We start from the raw sequence: 22,759 nt of genomic DNA on the forward strand, positions 1-22,759 counted from the left end.
CTAAAATAATGGTAACCGAGATATTTTACTAATTATAGAATATTTACTTTATACTATATTTGATTAGGAAATTAATTACAGTATAAATTTTTACTCCTTATCTATTTTTAGTAACTCTTGCCTTAGGATTTTCTGAATTTCGCCTCACTTTACTATTTGTAGTTTAACCTTAAAAAGCGCGGGTGCGAAATTTTCTGAAATTATTTTATGCGCGGGCGCTCTAATATTATTTCATCACTTTACTATTTGCTTAATTTACCATTTGTCCCATTCGACATTACAAACCCTAGGTTTCTCTCTTCAGCCTCCCCAATCGCCTCCATCTCTATTCTCGTTCTCATCTCTGAAGTTTCCCTCTCTCTTTCTCTGTAACTGCAACTACAAAATCTACTTTCCTTGGCCCCCAGATAACTAAAACCAAACACATCACAATGCCCATCTTTACCACTTTTGCCTCCTCCTCCTCGCCTCTGCTCCTCATCGTCGCCTCTCGCTCATCCCTTTCTCTCTCTAAACCCTCATTCTCTCTCTCTAGATTTCTCATCAAACCCACATCTTTCCCCCATACCTCCAGACCTTTCTCTCTCTACTTGCACCCAAAAATGAACTGGTTGGGAAAGCTAGGGTTCAGTACTCGAAATCCCGGTGTGACCACCGTGGACCAGTCATCATCTTCCTCGATTGCGTAGGGTTCGGACGACGACGTCACGGCACCGGGTCAAGAGTTCACCCAGAGAGTGCCCGAAGTGTCCAAGACGTAGGTTGGGTACAGTCAGGGCTATATTCACAATCCAAGCTACAACGACGTGTGTTCAGGGACGATGAACCACTCCAAAGTCGTCCGGGTTCAGTACGATCCCAAGGAGTGCGGTTACGAGTCTTTGCTCGACGCGTTTTGGGCCAGCCATGACCCTACTACGCCTAATCGTCAGGTGAGTCTATGGAATTATTGGGCTTTTCATGGTTGAGTTTATGGGTAGTCATTTTATGTGCATTTTTTTGCTGAATTTTGACGGGTTTTGGTGTCAATTATTTGACGAATGTGTCTTTCTCTGGGTTATGGGTTCCTAACTTTTATATTTATCCATTGCACTTTTAACTAGATGATTGAAATTTAATTGTATTTTATTGATAATTATTGGGTTTATTAGGGTTTGGGACTTTGAGTTGTCATTTTGGGCTTTTGTTACTGAATTTTGATGGAATTTTGTTGGATTTGTCTAAGGATGAATCAGTTTTTGCCTATGCTTCTTTATTCTCCTAAAGGTAGGAAGCTTATACATATGTGGGTGATAGGGGTTACTTAATTATTTTGTTGATCTATTGATTTTTTAGCTAGACGATTGAAATTCGGTTGCATCTTTTTTATTATTATTGGTTTGAAAAAAATTATATTTTAATGTATTTTGGTTAATTTTTATCTTTGAAATGAAGCAATTTTGTAGTTAACTTATATACACGGATTTCTCTATACTTTCAAACCTCCCATTTGGTTCTTAAATTTGGACTTTTAAGGTCTGTTAATTGGATATAGGTATGATGCTTTGTAACATTCATCAATTTTTTTTTATTCTTTCATTTTGTGGCTTCTTATGTTGGCATACCAATCGTGCAATTCTGTTTCTTTGAGGACTGGGTTTTCTGATGTTGGCCGGTGGGGTTGATTGTGGGATTTATTTTCCTTTTCTAATGTAAACCAATCTTTGATTATGCTTTTCACTTATTTATCATTTGCCCTTGCAAATCTTGCCAATTGTTACCTCCTAGTGAATTATGTTAAGTTCAACCTTTTGGGATCTTGGATTATTCTGTATAAGAGGAACTTGTACGGATCAGGTAGTAGGAGTAGTTGTTCCCTTCTAGGACCTACGAAATGTTGTGATTCTATATATATATATATATGTACACACTCATAAAACTTTATGGATTCAACTGCTCAATTAATTTAAAATAGTAGTTTTTTTCTGTTTTTGTGTGGCATGGAATATTTCAATCATGATGGGAACTTTTAATCGTGAGCAACTTCTTGGCTAAAAAAGAAGTGTCATACAGGCATGCTTTTGAGGAAATGTTACTCTCTTATAATGGTTAGTTCCTTAATCCTTTATGATGTTCCTCATGTTATAGAGATCTATTTATGATGTAGTATACTTTGATAGCCTATTAATGCCTTTTCCTTGATTTTATATTTGAATAAGTTAAATCTTATTGCATATCATGATGCAGTATGCTTTGATAGCTCATTAAGAAACCAAAAATGTTCCAAGCTTGTAATTTACCAGCCTCAAATATGCTATGTGTAACTAAGAAATTGAGTTAGAAGTTGTTCTTGTCAAGTTGTCATTAATCACATAAATTTCATTCCTAGATTCTCTTCACCAACCTTCGTGTTTCTGTTTCCATGGTGAATAACTTTTTGCAAATCTGTGATGTTGTAAAAAGGGCGTGCATGTCATGGAGGTGATGGAGTTCTATGATTTATTCGTGTCCAGGAAGGCTAACTGTGTATGCCTTATGGATGTTTGAAGGAGGAATTATGGAGTTGTATTTGTTTCTTGTCAATTAGGGAGTTGTACGTGTTGGTTTTGATCAGGATTAATTTTGATTTACTAAATTACTTGGACTATCTTACTTGGTAATGTGTCTTGTTATGATTTACTTTGAAGTAATATGTAATTATTAGACTGAACAAAAACTGTGAAATAATATAAAGGTGAATAACAAATGTGATTCAATGATTAAGACTTGCACCGAAACTTCAAAGTCTAAAGACTGTCAAACATGCTCTAAAAAGGGAATCTAAACTTTCAAAGGAAAAGAAGTTAAAGAAGATTCTAAAAAGAAAAGAGATGTAATAAGACATAAATTGCTAGGAAATGTGATATAAAATTCTCAAAACATTCATTTTGCCCTTTAGAAATTAATATTTCAACCATAAGAATGTCAAGTACTTGGGTTAATAGATTTTGTTCATTGGTGCACTCTTTCACTCATAATTTTACTGTAAGAACCATAACAGAAATATACGCATTTATCAAACAAAAATCTTGTTTTTTTAAAACTTTTGGGCCAAGCACCATAAAACATTAGTCTTCTGCAAATTACAAAAAGTATATTTAATCAATCAAATATATAAATTTACAAGTCCTTCAGCCACTTGCCTAATTAGATTTCTCATTGAGTATGTAATCATATGGAATAGTTTTTATTGGCGTTTCTTATTTGATATTCCTTGCCAATGAATACCTTCTATATGTCTCTTCACTAATTAACCATGGGTTAACGCTTTAGTTCTGACACTAAATAATCATGCATCATTTTTGGAAGTGATACTAAATAATCGTGAATGCCTTTTGCATGTCTCAAGAGTTGAGAGGAAAAATGTAATTTTTCTCCCTTTACAAATACAATATTTTTTGTCCACCTAAATCTCTCTGGATCTGCAGGACACAACCCCATTGTCTTCATTGACTCATTTTCAGCACATACTTATATTACATTTTAATTAGTAGGTACAGCTTCCAATAGTATCCTACCAACTCACTAGTGAAAAAATTTTCAAAAAAAAAAAAGTTCACTTGTGAAAATGTTGTAATTTATTTATTTTATTCTGAATCTAGTTTTATTCTTTATTTTATAAAAACATATTTACTACACTTACGTGACACATTGGAAAATAGTCTAGTGGAATGGACCAGATCATACTTTCTTGTTATGGGACAATAGTTCTTTTGATTGCGTGTACAACCTTGGATTTATTCTCCAATTGTATTAATGGATTGGAATCAATAAAGCTGTAATTTTTATTCAATGTAGGATGATTAGAGTGCTGTCATCTTTTGATTCTTGATGATAAAATATTTTTCAACTTTCTGACACTTCCTATTTAGTTTTAAGATATTGTATTTTCTAATTAGAACACTTTTGGAAAAAGATGTATTGTCATGCTCATCATATGAACTATGGAAAAAAATTTATTATTATGCTCATTATATGAACTATGGAAAAATATATATTATTATGCTCATTATATGAATTATTACTTATTTTCTTTTCGGTTAGATTAGTGTTTATAACCTATCTTTAAATTTCTTGTTTCTTTGGACAAGCAATCTCCATCATAACCAAGAGAAGTTATATTTTGGAGACAAATTGTTTCTAATAGAAGGGATACTGTGGTGAAAATTATTGTTCAGAGTCTACAGATGCTAAAAGAGACACCGAGAGTCTGCTAAGTTTTGAAAGAGAATATTAAGGCTTTGAAGCAAATGTATAAAACCATACCGGATAATAAGCAACAATGTGTCATCTTTAGTAGTTTATCCATCTTTTGTTTTTTTAAGGACATGTTAGTTTTTTTTTATAGTTTATCTTTATTTTTTTAATGGATATGCCATTGGTATATGTATGTAATGGGTAAGCCATGCATGAATGTATTTAGTATTTTGTTTTTTTTGTTCTGCACAAACTATGTGTATATGTGTAGGACATGTCATGGATGTATCTAATTTGGTAAAATAAATTACCTTTTACAGTTTATTATAAATGATTGGCAGTATTTAATTACTAAGTTTATTTCAAATTAGAAAAGTAGATTGGTATATTAATTATATTACTTATTCTATTTTATTTTTTTATTACAAAAGAATTACCCTATTTGAGACGAAACCTTATGGTCGCCAAAGCATTACCCTATTTGCGACCAAACCCTATGGTCGCCAAAGCATTACTCTATTTGCGACCAAACTTTATGGTCGCAAAAGCAGTACCTTATTTGCGACCAAACCTTATGGTCGCAAAAGCATTACCCTATTTGCGACCAAACCTTATGGTCGCAAAAGCATTAACCTATTTGCGGTCGCCACAGCATTACCCTATTTGCGACCAAACTTTATTGTCGCAAAAGCATTACCCTATTTGTGACCAAACCTTATGGTCGCAAAAGCATTAACCTATTTGCGACCAAACCTTACGGTCGCAAAAGCATTACCCTATTTGCGACCAAAAAAATTGGTCGCAAAAGTGTAGTTTATTTACGACCAAATACTATGGTCGTTGAAAGTGCTCTTAATCGGTAATGTAATTGGTCACAAAAAATGACTCATTAGCGACTAACTCATTTTTTGGTTGCAAAAGACAATTTGCGTCCTAGGTATCGTCGACCACTGGGCGACCAAAGCATTTTGGTCGCTAAATGGCATTTGCGACCAAAATGTGACCTTTTGCGACCAAATATTTGGTCGCAAAAAGGCATATCTGTTGTAGTGTTAGTTGGTTTAGATAGCAACATATTTGATGCCGGTCCACTCAAAAAGGATTCTAGAGTTATTTTGATTTGCATGATCATTTTCTTAATGTGTGGAGGACCATACTTGCTTGCTTGATGTTGAGATTTTGGAAGATTGCTTGGAAAGTATTGAAAAATTGCATACTTCAGGTAATTTTTTCTCAATGGTTGTTTGCAATATTGGTGCCTCTTTTGTGATAATGAGCTTAACGTTTGTGGGTGCCATTTCTGGAAACCTTCACGAGATGTCACTCGTCCACTAGGGGTTTAAAAGGCTTATTGCATATGCTAAATGCAATCGTGTTCCCTAGAAAAGTGGCATTATCCATTTATTGTTTTTTAGTTCATAGTTCTATAGTCGATCATTTCATTCCTTTACTTCATAGTTTATTACTAGGGACTAGCAATATTTAAGTTTGGGGGGTGATGAGCGCTGAAAAGTGCCAATTAAACCCCTTAAGCTTAGGTATTTTAGGATCTTTATCTATCTTATTTTTCCGTTTTAGACTAATTTCATGTTATTGTCCTTTTTAGGTACTTAACCCAAAAATAAGTTAATTCAGCCAAATAAGAGCTTAAAAGAAGCAATCTCAAGCTGAATGGAAGAAAGGAGCAAAGTGGAAACAAAATGAAATAAAGTGTGGAAATCAGCAAGTTTGATCGATCTCAACATTCCTTCGATCGATCAGAGAAACATTGATCTGGGCACTTCAAGATGGATCCAAGCAATTGGCCTTATTCAAAAGATCTCAGCATGTTCAATCGATCTAAACATTCTTCGATCGATCAAAAATATTCGATTTTATCCACACCTTCCACCCTACCTACCACTCTTGTGTCTTTCCTAAAATATTCCAAAATATCTTAGAGATTTGTCTTTATTCAAAAAGGTGCCGCCAAGGATGATCGATCTCTGCAGCATTCGATGGATCTCACCAATGTTCGATCGATCTCAACATAGTTCGATCAATCGAACCTCCTCCAGTTCGAATTAAATCAAATTCCAGCTCATTAAAAGTCGTCTCATGGTGCAATCATTGCAAGGACCATAGTGCACGAGTCCAGACCATTGGGTGTGACACTTGAGCCTCTTATATAAGGATTTTGAACTATTTTTACATAGAGTTTGGAAGATCTTCAATACACATATACTTAAGAGATGTACTTAGAAACATTCTTGGAGAGAAAGAAAGGAGAGGAGGAGAGGCTAGAGACACATTTTTGGGAGTTCTTTCATTCTTCTAGGGTTTCCATCAAGAAAAAGGTCATTCTTACCATGGAGATAGCCCTTGAGGGTTGGATGACTACTTCAATGAGTGGTTAAACATCTTCTTGGGGCTAGAGTTAGCCCTAAGCATGTCTTATAGACTCTAATGCTTTGTATTTTGAGAGGATTTGTGTTGTAATCTTGTTTTGAAACTTATTTTATATATGAATCTTGTTTATTCAATGATTTATGTGGTTTAATACTTCCAAATGATCATTTCATTCTATCCATATGTCTATGTATGCTAGAATAGATGTTCATGTGGCTTATCTCTAGTTTTTGAGTTATTGATGCATGTCTATATGTGTTGATGCTATGGATTTAGAGATTGTCAAGGCATAGTACTTAATAGAATACTATTGTGGTTTATTTGATGGTTCATACTCATGTATTGATGGATTGTGCCTCTCCCTTAGTTTATTTAGCTTAATTTTCATGCCCTTAGCTTAGTTGTAGTGTAGTTGCCTTAGTTGTTAGATGGGAGGACAATCCATGCTTATTGTTTGATGTTCCATGCTTATGAATGTAAGTAGTATTATTCTTTAATCATGTGATGTGTTTGGATTGTGAGCTTAAAGGAAGGATTAATAGCTTAGTTTGATGTATTGTGCTATTAACTAGGTTGCTTAGACAATATATGCTTAATTAGTCATGTATGTTTGTTGAAACAATCAATTACACACTCTCAAATTGCAACACATGTTTTCTCTCATTAATTATACATTAAATGTCTAGAATGATGAGGTTTAGTGGTGACCTCTAGACCCTAAGACCCCACTCTCTTGTTTGCTCTAAATTTCATTTAAATTGCTTATTTTACATTGAACTTCTTTAATTTAGTTTGTAGTCTAATCAACCAAATACACCACCTTTTGATTACTCGACCTATTAACCCTATACATTGTTTCCATTGCAAGTACGCCTATAATCCCTTGGGACGATCCCTACTCACCCTAACTCTATTTTTAGTTAGAGGTAGTAGTGGCTTTTATAAATTTAAAACTTGGCCATATTGCACATTCACACTCTTAGTGCACATTTTTAGACGTTGGTGCGGCGGCAACACCAGTAATCATGATGTAGAGACCTGTCCTTATATAAGAACATGAAAACCTGTTGTCAACTGATGACTTTGGGATGGTTTCCATGATCGGAAACTTTCGTCTTGCCGATCGAGCCAAGTCGCGTCAGGATTATTATTTCGTCAGAGAACTAATCGTTCCCACAGACGGCGCCAGCTATTGATGCGAAAATTCTCACGATTCGGAACGATGGCGTTTACCTGCAAAATAAAGGGACGTCACCTCAAATGGCACCGGTGGGGTGCCAGCCGAGGACCCTCTAACGATCCAGTTAGTACTTATAATCGTATCTTATAATAATTATGTAATTTCTCTTTAGGGGTTTTTTCTCGTACCCTTTTTTAACGGCTTGGTGCCCTATTTATGGCTGTCGATTGGAATCCAATTGGTTTCGCCGATGTCAATGGTTAAGGTCTCCCTTATCATCTGCTTGTGTGAGATCAAAGGAGATCCGTTTGTTGCCATAGTTGTCTGGGATATGATTTACTCCTTTGACTTCCTCAAATTGTGCCAAGGTTATCTTTATCGTATCGAACCACGTCATCTTTCATTATCCTTGATAATGAAATATTATCATTTTTATCCAATGGAAATATCATCGTTCGAAAGTCGAAGAGGTCTGGTGGCAGGTCAACACTTGGTTGCCTCTATCGTTAAGTCAAGGTAGGTTAGGTTTATTTTTCCCTATCACTATCAACTACAAATTATGCAATTTTCATTTGGTTTAGCGTTTGTTGCTCTAGATATCGAGCAATATTTTATTGCTTAAAAATAGTTTTTAAAAAAATATTTGATTTTTTAGAGTTAGGATGAGCCAATTCCTTGATTCGATAGATGAAAAGGAAATTCTTTTGGAGAGGGTGGTCTTGTCTTCTCACGAAGGTGTCTTTGTAGACAAGTTCTCTACTTTTTGGTTAGCTAAAAAAGTTATGTTACCAAATACTAATTCTTAAGTTTTGGAATTTATTTTAGTTTTGGGTCATCTATTTAATTCTCTAGGAATTTTTGCATTACTATTAAGAGATTTGAACAACATTAGTTTCCTCCCGTGTGACATAGTCTAATTCAATCTTGCATGATCGAGTTGTAGTTCTAGTGGTTCACAACACTAACATTTGTCCTGTATAAAATCTCGACCTACTTGTTTCTTGGATTCTTGATTTAGGGAGTCTAGGGCATTAGGAGTTTCGGACATATCAGCGTTGATGTTGGGACAGATTGAAAGGTGTGGCTACCCTATCTGTAGGGATGGCAATGAGGTACTTATGCGTACGGTTTCTCTAAATTAACCGTACCCTGTCTGTCTCATTTAGGAGTAGGTACAGGGTACCAAGAAATACTTTTATTTCAGCATGGCCAAGCAACGCCTTAATTTTTTTTTTTTTTTTTTTTTAACAAATTAAAAGAGGGGGACTCAAACACGGGCACACCCGCTCAGAGAGTTGGGCGCTCTACTAACTATGTTAAGCATTACCTTAATTGAATCTTAGCATCATGTGTATTTTCTCAAGCAACTGGAGTTAAAATCAAGGGATCACTTGTTTTAGAAACAACAAATTGATGATAATTTGACAAAAGGAGGTGCTATCACACTTTCAATTCCAGCTGTAGAGGAAAGAAAAAAAATGGAATTTACTTCATAATTCTACATGTAATACCGTTAATATATATATATATATATATATATATATATATATATATATAAATTTTAAATTAAAATTTATAATTATTTTGTGATTTTGAATCAACTTGTTTAGGTTTGAGTTAACTTGTACAAGAATTATTCTAACTCGGGTAATAAAAATGTTAATATAAATTTTCTAGCCATTAAGAATTGTACTCTAGTTGTACTTTTTTTGGCCATACATATCATTAAATTAATCTTTATAAAAGTTAACCTAAGCAAAAATTTAAATACGTTTCAGAGTATGATGTGTTAAAGTTGCAATAGCAGGTGATCATTTTTTTTCCCTAGATAATGCAATTCACACTTTAAAGGCGATCAAATAAGATAATTGATCTCATTTCAATAAAAAATGCAATTTGAATTGGACTAAGAACCGTAGAAAACTAAAAACATTTGTCATTTTTTTTGTCCAAAATTGACCATCAATTCAACATTCTCTAAATCTGTAGCTACCAAAAATAATAATAATAATAATTAATAATAATAAATTGTTCACTTAAATGTTTTAATTCGTTTATATAAAAATTGATCAACATAATGTATATAATTAGGCACTTCTCTAAATATTAGGTTGAACAAATTTTGGGGAAAAATAGAGAGGTTAAACGAAGCATGAAAAATATAAATACTTTTCGCTCCATCTAAGCGGTGGCACAAAGTTTTGTCTGTTATGGGAAGAAAATGACAGATTTAAAGGATCGAAAGGAGGGGACGGGGATGCAATCCGCATTACCTGCTTAAAGTTTACGGTGTATAAGAGGCCTTCGGGTGGAGAAGGAGAGTTTAATTTAGTTGCCACTCACCAGTCTATGTCAAGTTACTACGTCAATGCCCATTGCTTAATCCAGTTTGATTTAAATGTTAATGCAAGTGTTATTTTTGGATTCAATTTCTTTATTCCAGTTTTTTATTGTTCAGTTTAGTTTTGTTAATTTTTTTCTTCTTCTCTTGTGACGTTTTACCCGAATACCAATTGCATGAATAAATTAATTTCCTATTTTACATGATTGCGCAAAATTATAGCCAGCTTCACTATTTATCATTACATTGAAAAAGCTTTATATTCAATTTATATTCATTCTATTCTAAATTTTAAATTGGTCTAACCAAACTATATTTTCATTTCATTCCTACACATTTTATATTTGCAACTAAACAATAGAACGAGAATGTCCATTTCATGCAATTTTCATTCTTATTACATTCCCACTTGTATTCCATTCCATTCTTGCACACAAAACGCAACATTAGCTCATTGAATAAGCTTATCAGTGGGGATCGAGTTTTTGACGTTTGGGTTTTTTAGATTTTTATTTTTTAAATTCATAGTTGATAATATAAGTCTGTGAAGGGGCTGTTGATGTTTGTGGATAGCCTGAGGATATGGTGGTTCTTTTTACCGTGTAAGCACGATCCCTACGCCCAATGACACACTCTTTCTTCTTTTTTTATCTCCTCATTTTATCTCCTCCCTTGAGTTGCATCTGACCCTTCTTCGTCAATCTATGCTCTTTCGCATCATCTCTCCAAAGTTTTGAAAACGTATATGGGAGGAATTCATAAATTGACAAGCGCGGAAGGTATGAGTTCTCCCCAATTAAGATATTGCGCACTAAGGTGGTCTTCCCAACGGGTTAATACCAAGAATAACCGTTTTGATCTTGGTTTAACCCGAGATGTGATGTCCAAGTCTTCCACTAATTGATTTCGCATTCAATTCTAAGTTGACAACCAATGCTTAATTGTAACTTGTAATTTTTGCTATTGGCGAATTGATGTTGTTAAGTACATTGATATTGATATGTGTTGTTAAAGAATCATTTAAGTTAGCTTAAGATGATCCCCTAGAACACCTTGAATATAGACGTTAAGTGGAATGATCCCTTATATTTGTCTATATTGATCTTGCAACGATATTGAAACTTTAGGATATACGCATATGCTTCTTCCTATGAGTAACTTGATTACACACTTTACTGGTTTAGGTTATTTTATAGGTAAAGAGACTATGTTCTTAGATGCTCATCATCTTTAGGAGCTTATGAGCAATTTGAAACATTTTTGTATATTGACATGTAAGTGTTTAGCATGCTTTACTTTTGAAGTCATATTTTGTATACCATAGGTGTATGATATTTTAGAAGCTAATGTAGCTTCCTTGATGTTTAATGACATTAAATACTTACTTTTGACACCATAAGCATATATGAAATGAGGCCAATGGCCAAGCATATTCACTTTAGTACTTGTATTCATTTGGTACCAAATTTTGCTTAAAAAATGTATTTTAACCAACTTTGGAGGTTTATCATATGAAATTCTTATAATTGACATGTATGAGGCCATGAACCATTGTTTTACATTCAACTATTCACATTAAGGTTGTTGACTTGTCCACATATTCATATTTCCTTGAAAATCAATTTTTAACCTTTGTTTTGGAACCAATTCATGAGGGGATTTGAGGCTTGGGTTGTGCCTCAACACTTTTGGTGTATAACAGGTCCTATAGCAACTTTTCGAGTCATTTCGGTCATCTAAAATGCTTGTTCGGTCGACCGATGGTTTTTGGGAGCTTCATTGCACAGTAAAACACTCATTCCAGTAGCCATTCTCATTGTTCAGGGTCATTTCGGTCAATTGATGGCTTATTTCAGTCTACCGAAACAACCTCCCCTCAAAAATATGTTTTCAGGAAAATTTTTGTCCAGTTTGGTCATCCAAAACTCCATTTCGGTCATCCGAAATGGCCTTCACTCATCAGCCTTCCAGATTTTGTTTCAGCATTAATATTCCAACTTCAAAGTGTCATAACTTCTTCGTTTCTAATACAAATGGGGTGATTCTTGAGCCTAAACTCAAGGATTTTGAGTTATATTTCCAATGGTACCTATTTCATTCTTAGATTCAAATCACAGTGGGAGTTATTTATATTTTAGTGAGGTAGTGTCAGTTTTTGCTTAAATTGGGAAAAGGCGATTTTATGGGATTCTTGGCCAAAGTTTTTAGAACCTTTTGAAATGTTGTGAAATGATTATATTAGGTTGTATTCACCTTGTTTGACTTGTTTAGAGTCAATTTTCTCTTATTAATTATGAATTGACCATTTTGCCCTTAATTAACAGATTTTGCCCGTTTTAACTCTAGTTTCCTCTTTCTCTCTCCTTCAGTTCTGTGACATCATGGAATGTCATATTGATACCTTAGAGACGATTTATATCTCAAAGGACTATGGTTTTATCTTTGCTTTCGCATTTTGGACCTGTTACAGGTCAATTTTCGGGTCATCACTGAGGCACCGAGTTGAAAAATTTGGGCCGTCACAAATGGTATCAGAATTCCTAGGTTTGAATACCTTTGTTGATCACTGATGCACCGAGTTCACAAATTTGGGTTCATATCATACTTTTGTTGATCTACTTTTGATATATTCATATGCCTTTGATAACATGTTTCGGTGTTATATCATGTTTATGTGTTTCTTGATAACACGTTTGGTATTATGATATGTCTTTATGCTTATATACTTATATGTTTAAGAGTATCCTTGTTTGACATATATGCTTATTTACTTAAGTGCTTAACTGTTTTAAGGGCTTTCTTTGATTGCTTCAGCATGACCGTATATTGCATATCTTGTCTTACTTCGTGTTTTGTGCATTCATAGTGTGAGTTGCACTCGATCATAATAACTTGTGTTATTGTTGACCTCTTTCCTTATGTATATTTAGCATCATGGTTGTCACATGTGGAGAGTCTTCACGTCAGTGCATTGAGGAACAGGTGGTTGACATTGAGTTCACAATGGGTCCGGGAAGGCCCAGGATTCCAAATTGTGGTGTGGATGTTAATCAGCCACGGGCACCGACTTATGAGGAGCGAGTGGCTCAAGGAATCAATCAGGGGATCGCTGAATCCGTACAGGAATTTATACGCATATAGGTAGTAGGGATACAAATTCCGGCATCGGTACCGGCACCGATAGTCAATGAGACAATGGAGTACTTTATGCGACTACAGAGAGTTAAGATTGATCCATTTGCGGGGAGTTCAGATCCGCTAGTCTCAGAAGCTTGGTTAGACCTTATGATTCACAAGTTAGACAGTATGGCGGTACCCACGGACAAGTTGAGGATTTCCTTGACTGCTTCTATGTTCATGGGGAATGCAGATATCTGGTGGAGGTCTATGACCAATATTCACAATGTTGAGTTGATGACTTGGAATGAGTTCAGATATTTGTTCTTTGAACGCTTCTTTCCTATGGCTATGAGGCAGGAGATGAGGATACAGTTCACAGGTGTTTATCAAGGCACTATGAGTGTCATTGAGTATGAGACACGATTTACTTCTCTCTCTCATTATGCCGAGGACATGGTGGCGACAGATGAGGCCAGGGCAATGAAGTTTCAGGATGGGCTACATCTTGACATCAAGCCACAGGTCTCAATTCTTGATTTGAGGACTTACAGAGAAGTGGTCCAGAGGGCTATGCTAGCTGAGGTAGAGGAACAGGATCAGTCACGGATCAAGGGTTCACATAAGTAGCCTCGCGGAGACAATCCATTATCTTCCGGGAGTTAGTGGAAGAAGGCTAGGGCAGGGAACAATACTCACTTATAGGGGGCACCGCAGCAGACTCGTCCTGCACCCACAGTTCTTGTATCTACAAGATCAGCCCAGAGTGTGGTTTGTTACCATTGTCAGCAGCCGGGGCACATTAAGCCTCATTGCCCACAACTTCGACCACAGGCCAGACAGATTTCAGCTTCTACGAGAAATGGGCAGAGAGCTTGCTTCTATTGCAAGCGACCAAGTTATCTCAAGAAGGAATGTCCAAAGTTGTTGAATAAGTCACGCGGTGGCACAGATTCACAGATGGTACCGGCATAGTCTGCAGTGGTTCAGTCTGGTTTCAGAGTTCCTCAGGCACCACAACCAGTGGCCCCAGTTGGCACTTATCCAGCCAGGGGTTCTTGTGATACCCCTCGGATCCGAGACATGGGTTGATCAGGCCTAAACCCAAACCTGAGGAAATATCAAATAATTAATATTTAAAACGAACACGGAATACAAAAATGAAATAAGAAATAAATAATTAAGAGCTGAAAGAAATCTAAGTTTAAAAATCCTTGAATAAATAAAATTAAAATCCAGAAATCCAATTCTCCATAAAACCTCCAATAATTAACAACTCGGGAATCCATCACTACTGGACCCTTAATTAAAACCAAATTGAAATGAAAGTAAACTGAAAGAACATCCAAAGTTCAACCACGGAGAGAAGTCCTACGTCGTCAGAAGAGTGACTGATAGTCTCTGCACAGCACGATCAATCCTTAAGACTGGAATTGTTGAATACCTGAAAAATAGAAGTGGGTCAGGCCCACGAACAAGTTCCATCCTTTTACAATCCAACAGAGACTCGATACGCATGTATATCATAACCAACTCAACAATAACTATGTAGTCCGTACACACACACACACACACACACACACACACACACACACATATATATATATATATATACACACACACATATATCCACACTATGGGACTCTCACTGGACTATAATGAGGGTCTCAACCTAAGTAGAAGACAACATGCAAAACGCACCTGAGTGGGCATGACTACTTAAGCCTAACAGGGTATACCTCAACTAACATAGCCAACTACGCATCCTACTGCATATACGCTCCCTAACCGTTGACTCTGAGACTCAAGCTCATATTGCGGTACCATAAAAATATATTTAAAGTCCTATCCTATCCATGCATAAAAAAAATCCAGTAAGCTGTTCAGCTTATTCAGCTGTTCTGACTTACATATCCATAACAAGTAATCCAGTTAGTCATTCAATTTTGTTTTAGTTGATTTGACTTAAATATAAGTAGGATTTATTTTATAATCCATTCCCTTATTCCGTATAGGTAGGATTTAGTATTTTGAAACTAATCCGTCCCTAGTATGCCATCGTCCCATACCAATACATACAATCCATCCATCCAATAGTTGATAATACAGATAATGAAAGTAAATATCAACTAATCAATACATCCAACAATTGATAATTAAAATATTAAATATAAACATCAATTGTTTCATACAAAGCATGATAAAATTCGGTAATTTAACAGGCTTATTTGATATAACTCCGCACAATCCAATAATTGATAATACAGATCCTACATGTAAACATCAATTAATTCTAAGTAAGCATAATAGAATATATAAATTCACATGCTTATTTATAACACTGGAACATGATTTAACCTATAAAATCATTTTCGAAAAATTGTTAAAACAATGATGAACAATTTTAATCCTCCACATCTAAAACAGTATACTAATTTGTGTAAGAATTTTATACTGTTCAAACTATAATACAAGGTGATTAATTATGCATTAACAAGGGTCTTGGGAGTTTTAAATAAGCTCAGGACACCTCTGAGAACCTCCAGTATAGCTTCTAATTAAACTGGAACATCAAAATCCAAGTACAGGAGTAAAATCCATCGCTGAAATTAAAAACAAATTGAAAATCCAAAAAAGAGCAGGCTCCAAAAAGATGTAGAGCAGGCTCCAATTTAAGGTAGAGGAGGCTCCAATTTTAGGTAAAGCAGGCTCTACTCCTGTTGGAGCCGCCTTTATATCATGTGGAGCCGGTTCTATTTCAATGGAGCCGCCTCCACTCTTCCCAGCCTCCGTCTTCCCCGACGCCGATTGTTTTTTGACTTTCTGATTGTCCTTGCTAAGGTTCCTACCCCTCTGTTCTAGGTTCTAGACAATCCCAACAATTTATTAAATTCATTATGCATCAATTAACATCAATGAAAACATGAATTATGTAAGGAAATTTACAAACAAGAAAGCACCAATTCATGTAAAGCCAAACTGTTATAATTGAAATTAACATGCGAACCAGATTAATCTTAATGTCTATTTACTCCTGGAGTTGTGTTAGGCATGTAAAGAACACGAGTCAAAGAGAGAGAGTTAGAAATAGAACTTGCCTGCGAGATTTTGAATAAAATCTCTACGCCGTCTTCCTAAGTTTTTCCGGCGATTCCTACTGTTCCCGATTCCTTTGTTGCCCTTAGGTCCAACCACGAATAACACTCCTTCCGACTCACCCTGGTTCGACCTTTAATCCACGGTCGAAGCACTAACCAGTTCTCTCTGTTTTCCTCACAATTATACGTGTGTAAGGTTTCTGATTTCTAAACCGTAAGCCGACGTCTAATGATATATTTATATAAGCTTAAGGAAACCTAATTTCAATATTAAGAGGAGACTAAGTCGGTTAACCGTGAAGAAGAAAAATAAAACCTAAAGTTATCCATTATACTGTTTAACCTAAATACACAATATATGAAAAACAATAATTCCACATAAGCATACATGCATTCAATTACAACAAATTAATCATTTTAAAATTAAAACAAACAAAGCAAATATAAAATAAATAATTAGAAAATTTACCAATTAACAAATAGCCAAATATAACAAAAACCAAACAAACACATCAAGAATGCAAAAATTACAATAAAACCCTAAAATAAACTACCGAGACTATCCTTTTAAAATTAGGGGTATTACATTCTTTCCCCCTAACAAAAGGAATTCCGTTCTCGGAATTCGCTCTTACCTTCTTCCAATATTTCAGGAAATTACGAGCGAATGACATCTTCCCATTCCCAAGTAGACTCAGCCTTATTGTGATGACTCCACTGAACACATACTAAAGGGATAACCTTATTACAAAGGATTTGATCCTGACGGTCGACAATACGACACGGTGGCTCCAAATACGTTGTATCCTGCTGCAACTCAATCTCCCCAACATTGATATGTTGATACCGATCCTCATCTCGCAGAAATTTCCGCAACATGGAAACATGGAACACATTATGTACGTGATCGAAATTATCCGGAAGTGCCAATCGATAAGCTACAGCGCCAATTCGATCCGTAATCATGAATGGACCGACAAACTGCGGTGACAACTTCCCTTTCTTCCCAAAGCGCATTACTCCTTTCATAGGAGATACCTTGAGTAAAAACAATCTGAAACTCCAAAGTACAAGTGCGACGATCCGCATAACTCTTCTGCCGACTCTGGGCAGTGCGCATACGATCCCTAATAAGAGCAATCTTCTCAGAGGTATCCTTAATGAATTCAGGACCCAAAAATCTGCTCTCGCCAACCTCCATCCAACAAACAGGCGATCGACACGATTGGCCGTATAATGCCTCAAACGATGCCATCCCAATATTTTTCTGGAAACTATTATTATAGGCAAACTCCACAAGTGGCAAATAATCCTCCCAGTGACACTTGAAATCAAGAACACAAGAACGAAGCATATCCTCCATGATCTGATTAACCCTCTCGGTCTGTCCATATGTCTGAGGATGATAAGCAGTACTAAGATGTAACTCTGTACCCAAAGCTTGCTGAAAACTCTTCTAAAATCCTGACACAAAGCTCGAATCCCTGTTCGATATAATAGACAACGGAATGCCATGTAACTTTACAATCTCAGTAATGTAAAGTCTCGCCAACTGCTCCAAAGTAAAATCAGTGCGAATAGGCAAGAAATGAGCGGATTTAGTCAATCCATCAACGATGACCCAAATAGAATTGTGATCCTTAAAGGAATTTGGCAATCCCTCCACAAAATCCATAGAAATGCTCTTCCATTTTCACTCCGGTATCAGTAGTGGTTGTAGAGCTCCTGGCGGCTGCTGATAATCCATCTTAACTATCTGACAAGTACTACACTGAGAAACAAAAAGAGCAATATCCTTCTTTATACCTGCCCACCAAAACTGCCGTTTCATACCCTGATACATCTTGTCCCCTCCTGGATGAATAGAAAACTTAGAGTGATGAGTTTCAGTTATCACATCCTTCCTCAAACCATCAGTAGAAAGTACTACTAAACGTCCCTTGTACCTCAAACCTCCATCAGTCCCAACATAGTATAATGGAACCTCCTCGAAAGCTATCTCTGTAATTCTGTCCATACACTGCTGATCCGTGAGTTGTGCTTTCAACTCTTTATAAATAATAGAAGGTGTAACTATCATACAAGCCATGAAAGCATCCGATAACTCATCCACCGTCTTCAAATAATTCCACTCAGTGGTGAATAATGCAAAAAGACTAGCATTGGGTCGGCGATTGAGTGCATCTGCCACCGCATTCACTTTCCCTGGATGGTACTGTATTGAGAAATGATAATTTTTCATAAACTCCAACCATTTAAGCTGTCTCATATTCAGTTTCCGCTGAATGAACAAATACTGCAGACTCTTGTGATCACTAAACAATCTGAAGGACTCACCCAACAGATAATGCCTCAAAATACGTAAGGTAAAGACCACAGCTGCCAACTCCAATTAATATGTTGGATATTTTAGCCTATGAGGCTTAAGCTTATGAGATCCATAGGAAATCGGTCGCTCTTCCTGCATCAAAACACATCTAAGACATTACAAAGAAGCATCTGAGTAAACAAGATACTCTTTCCTGCTCTGTGGAGTAGACAAAACTGGTGCAGAAGTCAACTTACGTTTTAGCTCATCAAAAGCCTTCTGACAGTGTTCATCCCACATAAACCGTACACCCTTCTTAGTCAAATGTATGAGTGGTCCCACTATCTTGGAGAACCCTTGGATGACCCTACAATAATATCCTACCAATTAGAGAAAACTCTGAATCTCAGTAGGTGAAGTAGGCTATCCGCACTCAACCACTGCTGAAACCTTGGCTGGATCTACCGCTATTCCCTTTTTTGATACTACGTGACCCAAAAACTTCACTTCCCGTTGCCAAAATTCACACTTCTTAAACTTGGCATAAAACTGGTGCTCACGAAGCGTCTGTAACACTATGCGAAGATGTCTAGCATAATCGTCCTCTGACTTTCAATAAATCAAAATGTCATCAATGAAGACCATGACAAATTGATCCAAATAAACCTTAAAGACTCTGTTCATTAAGTCCATGAAAACTGTGGGTGCATTAGTCAACCCGAACGGCATAACACGAAACTCATAAGATCTATATCTAGTGAGAAACGCTGTCTTAAGGACATCCTGCTCCCTAACTCAAAGTTGATGATATCTTGAACGCAGATCAAACTTAGAGAAGTATGTAGCTCTCTTTAACTGATAAAAAAAAAAATCATCAATCCTGAGCAAAGGGTATTTATTATGAACAGTAACCTTGTTCAACTCTCTGTAATCTATACACAGGCGAAGTGAACCATCCTTCTTCTTCACAAACAGTACAGGTGCTTCCCAGGGTGAAGTACTCCTACGAATAAAGTCCTGGCCGAGTAATTACTGAATCTGATCCCCCAGCTCTCGCATCTCCACCGGTGCCAGCCTGTACGGTGCCCTAGCAATAGGCGTAGTGCTTGGAGCTAAGTCAATCACCGAGTCGATCTCACAACTAGGCGACAACCCTAAAATCTCCTGAAATACATCCGAAAAAACCTGTACAATTGATATGCTATCCAATGACATAGTAATTTCCTCCTCCGTTTCCTCCTCCACATAGAACAAAGAAGTGCTAGTAACCCTTTTAGAACGTGGCATAGCGACAACGTATATATCCTGACCAGGTATGGTGAAAACAATAGACCTATCATAATAATTAACTTGGCATGGTAGTGAGATAACCAACCTATCCCAAGTAACATAGTATGAGTGTGCATATCCAAGACCGATAGATTGGCTAGAAATCTGAATCTACCAATATCTAGTGTCTCAGGCCCATCACTCTCATGTAGAATGGCAGTACCGCTAATCCGTGTAGAAATACCCTGTGGTCGATCACATACTTGTGTCACCAACTAAACTATAAACCAAAATATCTGAATACTCCATAGAGTAAAACACGTAAGGTATACATAATCCTCCGAAATTTACTCATGTTATAGAATATTGCCCTATCTTGGGAATTCTCCCTTCAAAATCAAACTTACCGTATTGATTTACACAAGTTCTCTTATAAACTTTTTGATAATCGTCCTGTCTCAACACAATATACAAACAAGCAAATATTTGTTTACCTGTCCAAAACCAATCACTCCACTGTGATAATCCGTTTTTCATCGCAACAAACACATAAAAAAATAGATTAATAAACAATTTATGGAAGGAAACTCAAAATACTTTAAACCATAAACTATCAAAAGAATAATAGTAAAATATTCTTTAACATACTACTAGTGTATGTGATTAAATCCGTACCACACTTTTACTAATACCTCCACTACTACAAGTAAATAAAATTACTCCTAAAAGAGCCGTCCTCCTTGTGATTCGGTACCCTCTTGCTTGGATGGCCAGGTATCTCCTCATTTAGGACACTGCCTAAAAGTGTAACCAATCTCCCCATAAGTATAGCAAATACCCCAGAAAGTACCAAATGGTCTCCTCTGCTGGTTAGCCTCTGACTGACCCCATCCTGCCTGTGGTCCCCCATTATGTTGTCTCTGAGCAAACCCAGGACATTGTCTGGCTGTATGCCCATAATCTCCGTAGGTAAAACAATGTCCTTTAAACACATTCTACACCACTGGTACTGCTTCTAATGTCTGTTGAACGTGTAGCTGATTTTAAAGTGCAGTTGTAATGCCCGCTACTACAGTTTGAACAATGGTGTAAACTAACTGAGGAGAATACTTTGGATTCCTGCCCTAAGTGTAGGCCCGATCCTGAGACTCCTGAGTATGCTGAACTTCCTCATACTCTATTTGCAGCCAACCACCTTCCGTTTGTTCCTCCTGAAACTGAGGCAGTTGTTGCTCTTCCCCCATTTGCTGACGCTGTAAGCGTTCCTGCTGCCTACATGCCATTCTCCTTTACTGCCTGTTCCCTTGCAGGTTCTGTCCTCTCCTAGTGTTAACCATTCTGTTAACACAGAAGACAGATATCAGTACGAGTTTAAACGGACCATAAAAGAATACAATGAATCCTAAACTTAAGCTCTAATCTAGAGAAAACGCTACGCAGAAGTCTTAATACAAGACACCCTAGAGACACTTGAACCTAGAGTGCTCTGATACCAATTGTGATACCCTCGGATCTGGGATACGGGTTGATCAGGCCCAAGCCCAAACCCGAGGAAATATCAAACAATTAATATTTAAAATGAACACGGAATACAAAAATGAAATAAAAAATAAATAATTAAGAGCTGAAAGAAATCTAAGTTTAAAAATCCTTGAATAAATAAAATTAAAATTCAGAAATCCAATCCTCCATAAAACCTCTAATAATTAATAACTCGGGAATCCATATCTACTGGACCCCTAATTAAAACCAAACTGAAATGAAAGTAAACTGAAAGAACATCCAAAGTTCAACCACGGAGAGAAGTCCTACGTCGTAGGAAGAGTGACTGATAGTCTCTCCTCAGCACGATCAATCCTAAGACTGGAACTGTCGAATACCTGAAAAATAGAAGTGGGTCAGGCCCACGAACAAGTTCCATCCTACTACAATCCAACATAGACTCGATAGGCATGTACATCCTAACCAACTCAACAATAACTATGTAGTCCGCACACGCACACACACACACACACACACACACACACATATATATATATCTACACTATGTGACTCTCACTGGACTATGATGAGGGTCTCAACCTGAGTAGAAGGCAACATGCAAAACACACCTGAGTGGGCATGACTATCTAAGCCCAGGGTATTCCTCAACCAACATAGCCAGCTACGCATCCTACTGCATATACGCTCCCTAACCGTCGACTCTGAGACTCAAGCTCATATCGCGATACCATAAAAATATATTTAAAGTCCTATCCTATCCATCCATAAAAAAAATCCAATAAGCCGTTCAGCTTGTTCAGCTGTTCTGACTTATATATCCATAGCAAGTAATCTAATTAGTCATTAAACTTTGTTTTAGTTGATTTGACTTAAATATAAGTAGGATTTATTTTATAATCCATTCCCTTATTCCATATAGGTATGATTTAGTATTTTGAAACTAATTCGTCCCAAATATGCCATCGTTCCATACCGGTGCATACAATCCATCCATCCAGTAGTTGATAATACAGATAATGAAAGTAAATATATCAACTAATCAATACATCCAACAATTAATAATTAAAATATTAAATATAAACATCAATTGTTCCATACTAAGCATGATAAAATTCTGTAATTTAACAGGCTTATTTGATACAACTCCGCACAGTCCAATAATTGATAATACAGATCCTACATGTAAACATCAATTAATTCCAAGTAGCATAATAGAATATATAAATTCACATGCTTATTTATAACATTGGAACATGATTTAAACTATAAAATCATTTTCAAAAAATTACTAAAACAATGATGAACAATTTTAATCCTCCATATCTAAAACAGTACACCAA

At 36.3% G+C, this 22,759-nt stretch overlaps 1 long non-coding RNA gene across 1 annotated transcript; it reads left to right on the forward strand.

Annotated features, from left to right (window-relative positions):
- Positions 1-234: 234 nt before the first annotated feature.
- LOC132283019 (uncharacterized) lies at positions 235-6,737 on the forward strand. The gene is made up of 2 exons (XR_009471927.1): positions 235-2,087; positions 5,822-6,737. It is a non-coding gene; the product is annotated as an uncharacterized LOC132283019 (long non-coding RNA).
- Positions 6,738-22,759: the final 16,022 nt, after the last annotated feature.

The sequence above is a fragment of the Cornus florida genome, unplaced genomic scaffold (genome assembly GCF_030987335.1).
Source record: "Cornus florida cultivar Cherokee Brave unplaced genomic scaffold, ASM3098733v1 CherokeeBrave_3.0.0_Hap2_Chr11, whole genome shotgun sequence".
NCBI lineage: Eukaryota > Viridiplantae > Streptophyta > Magnoliopsida > Cornales > Cornaceae > Cornus > Cornus florida.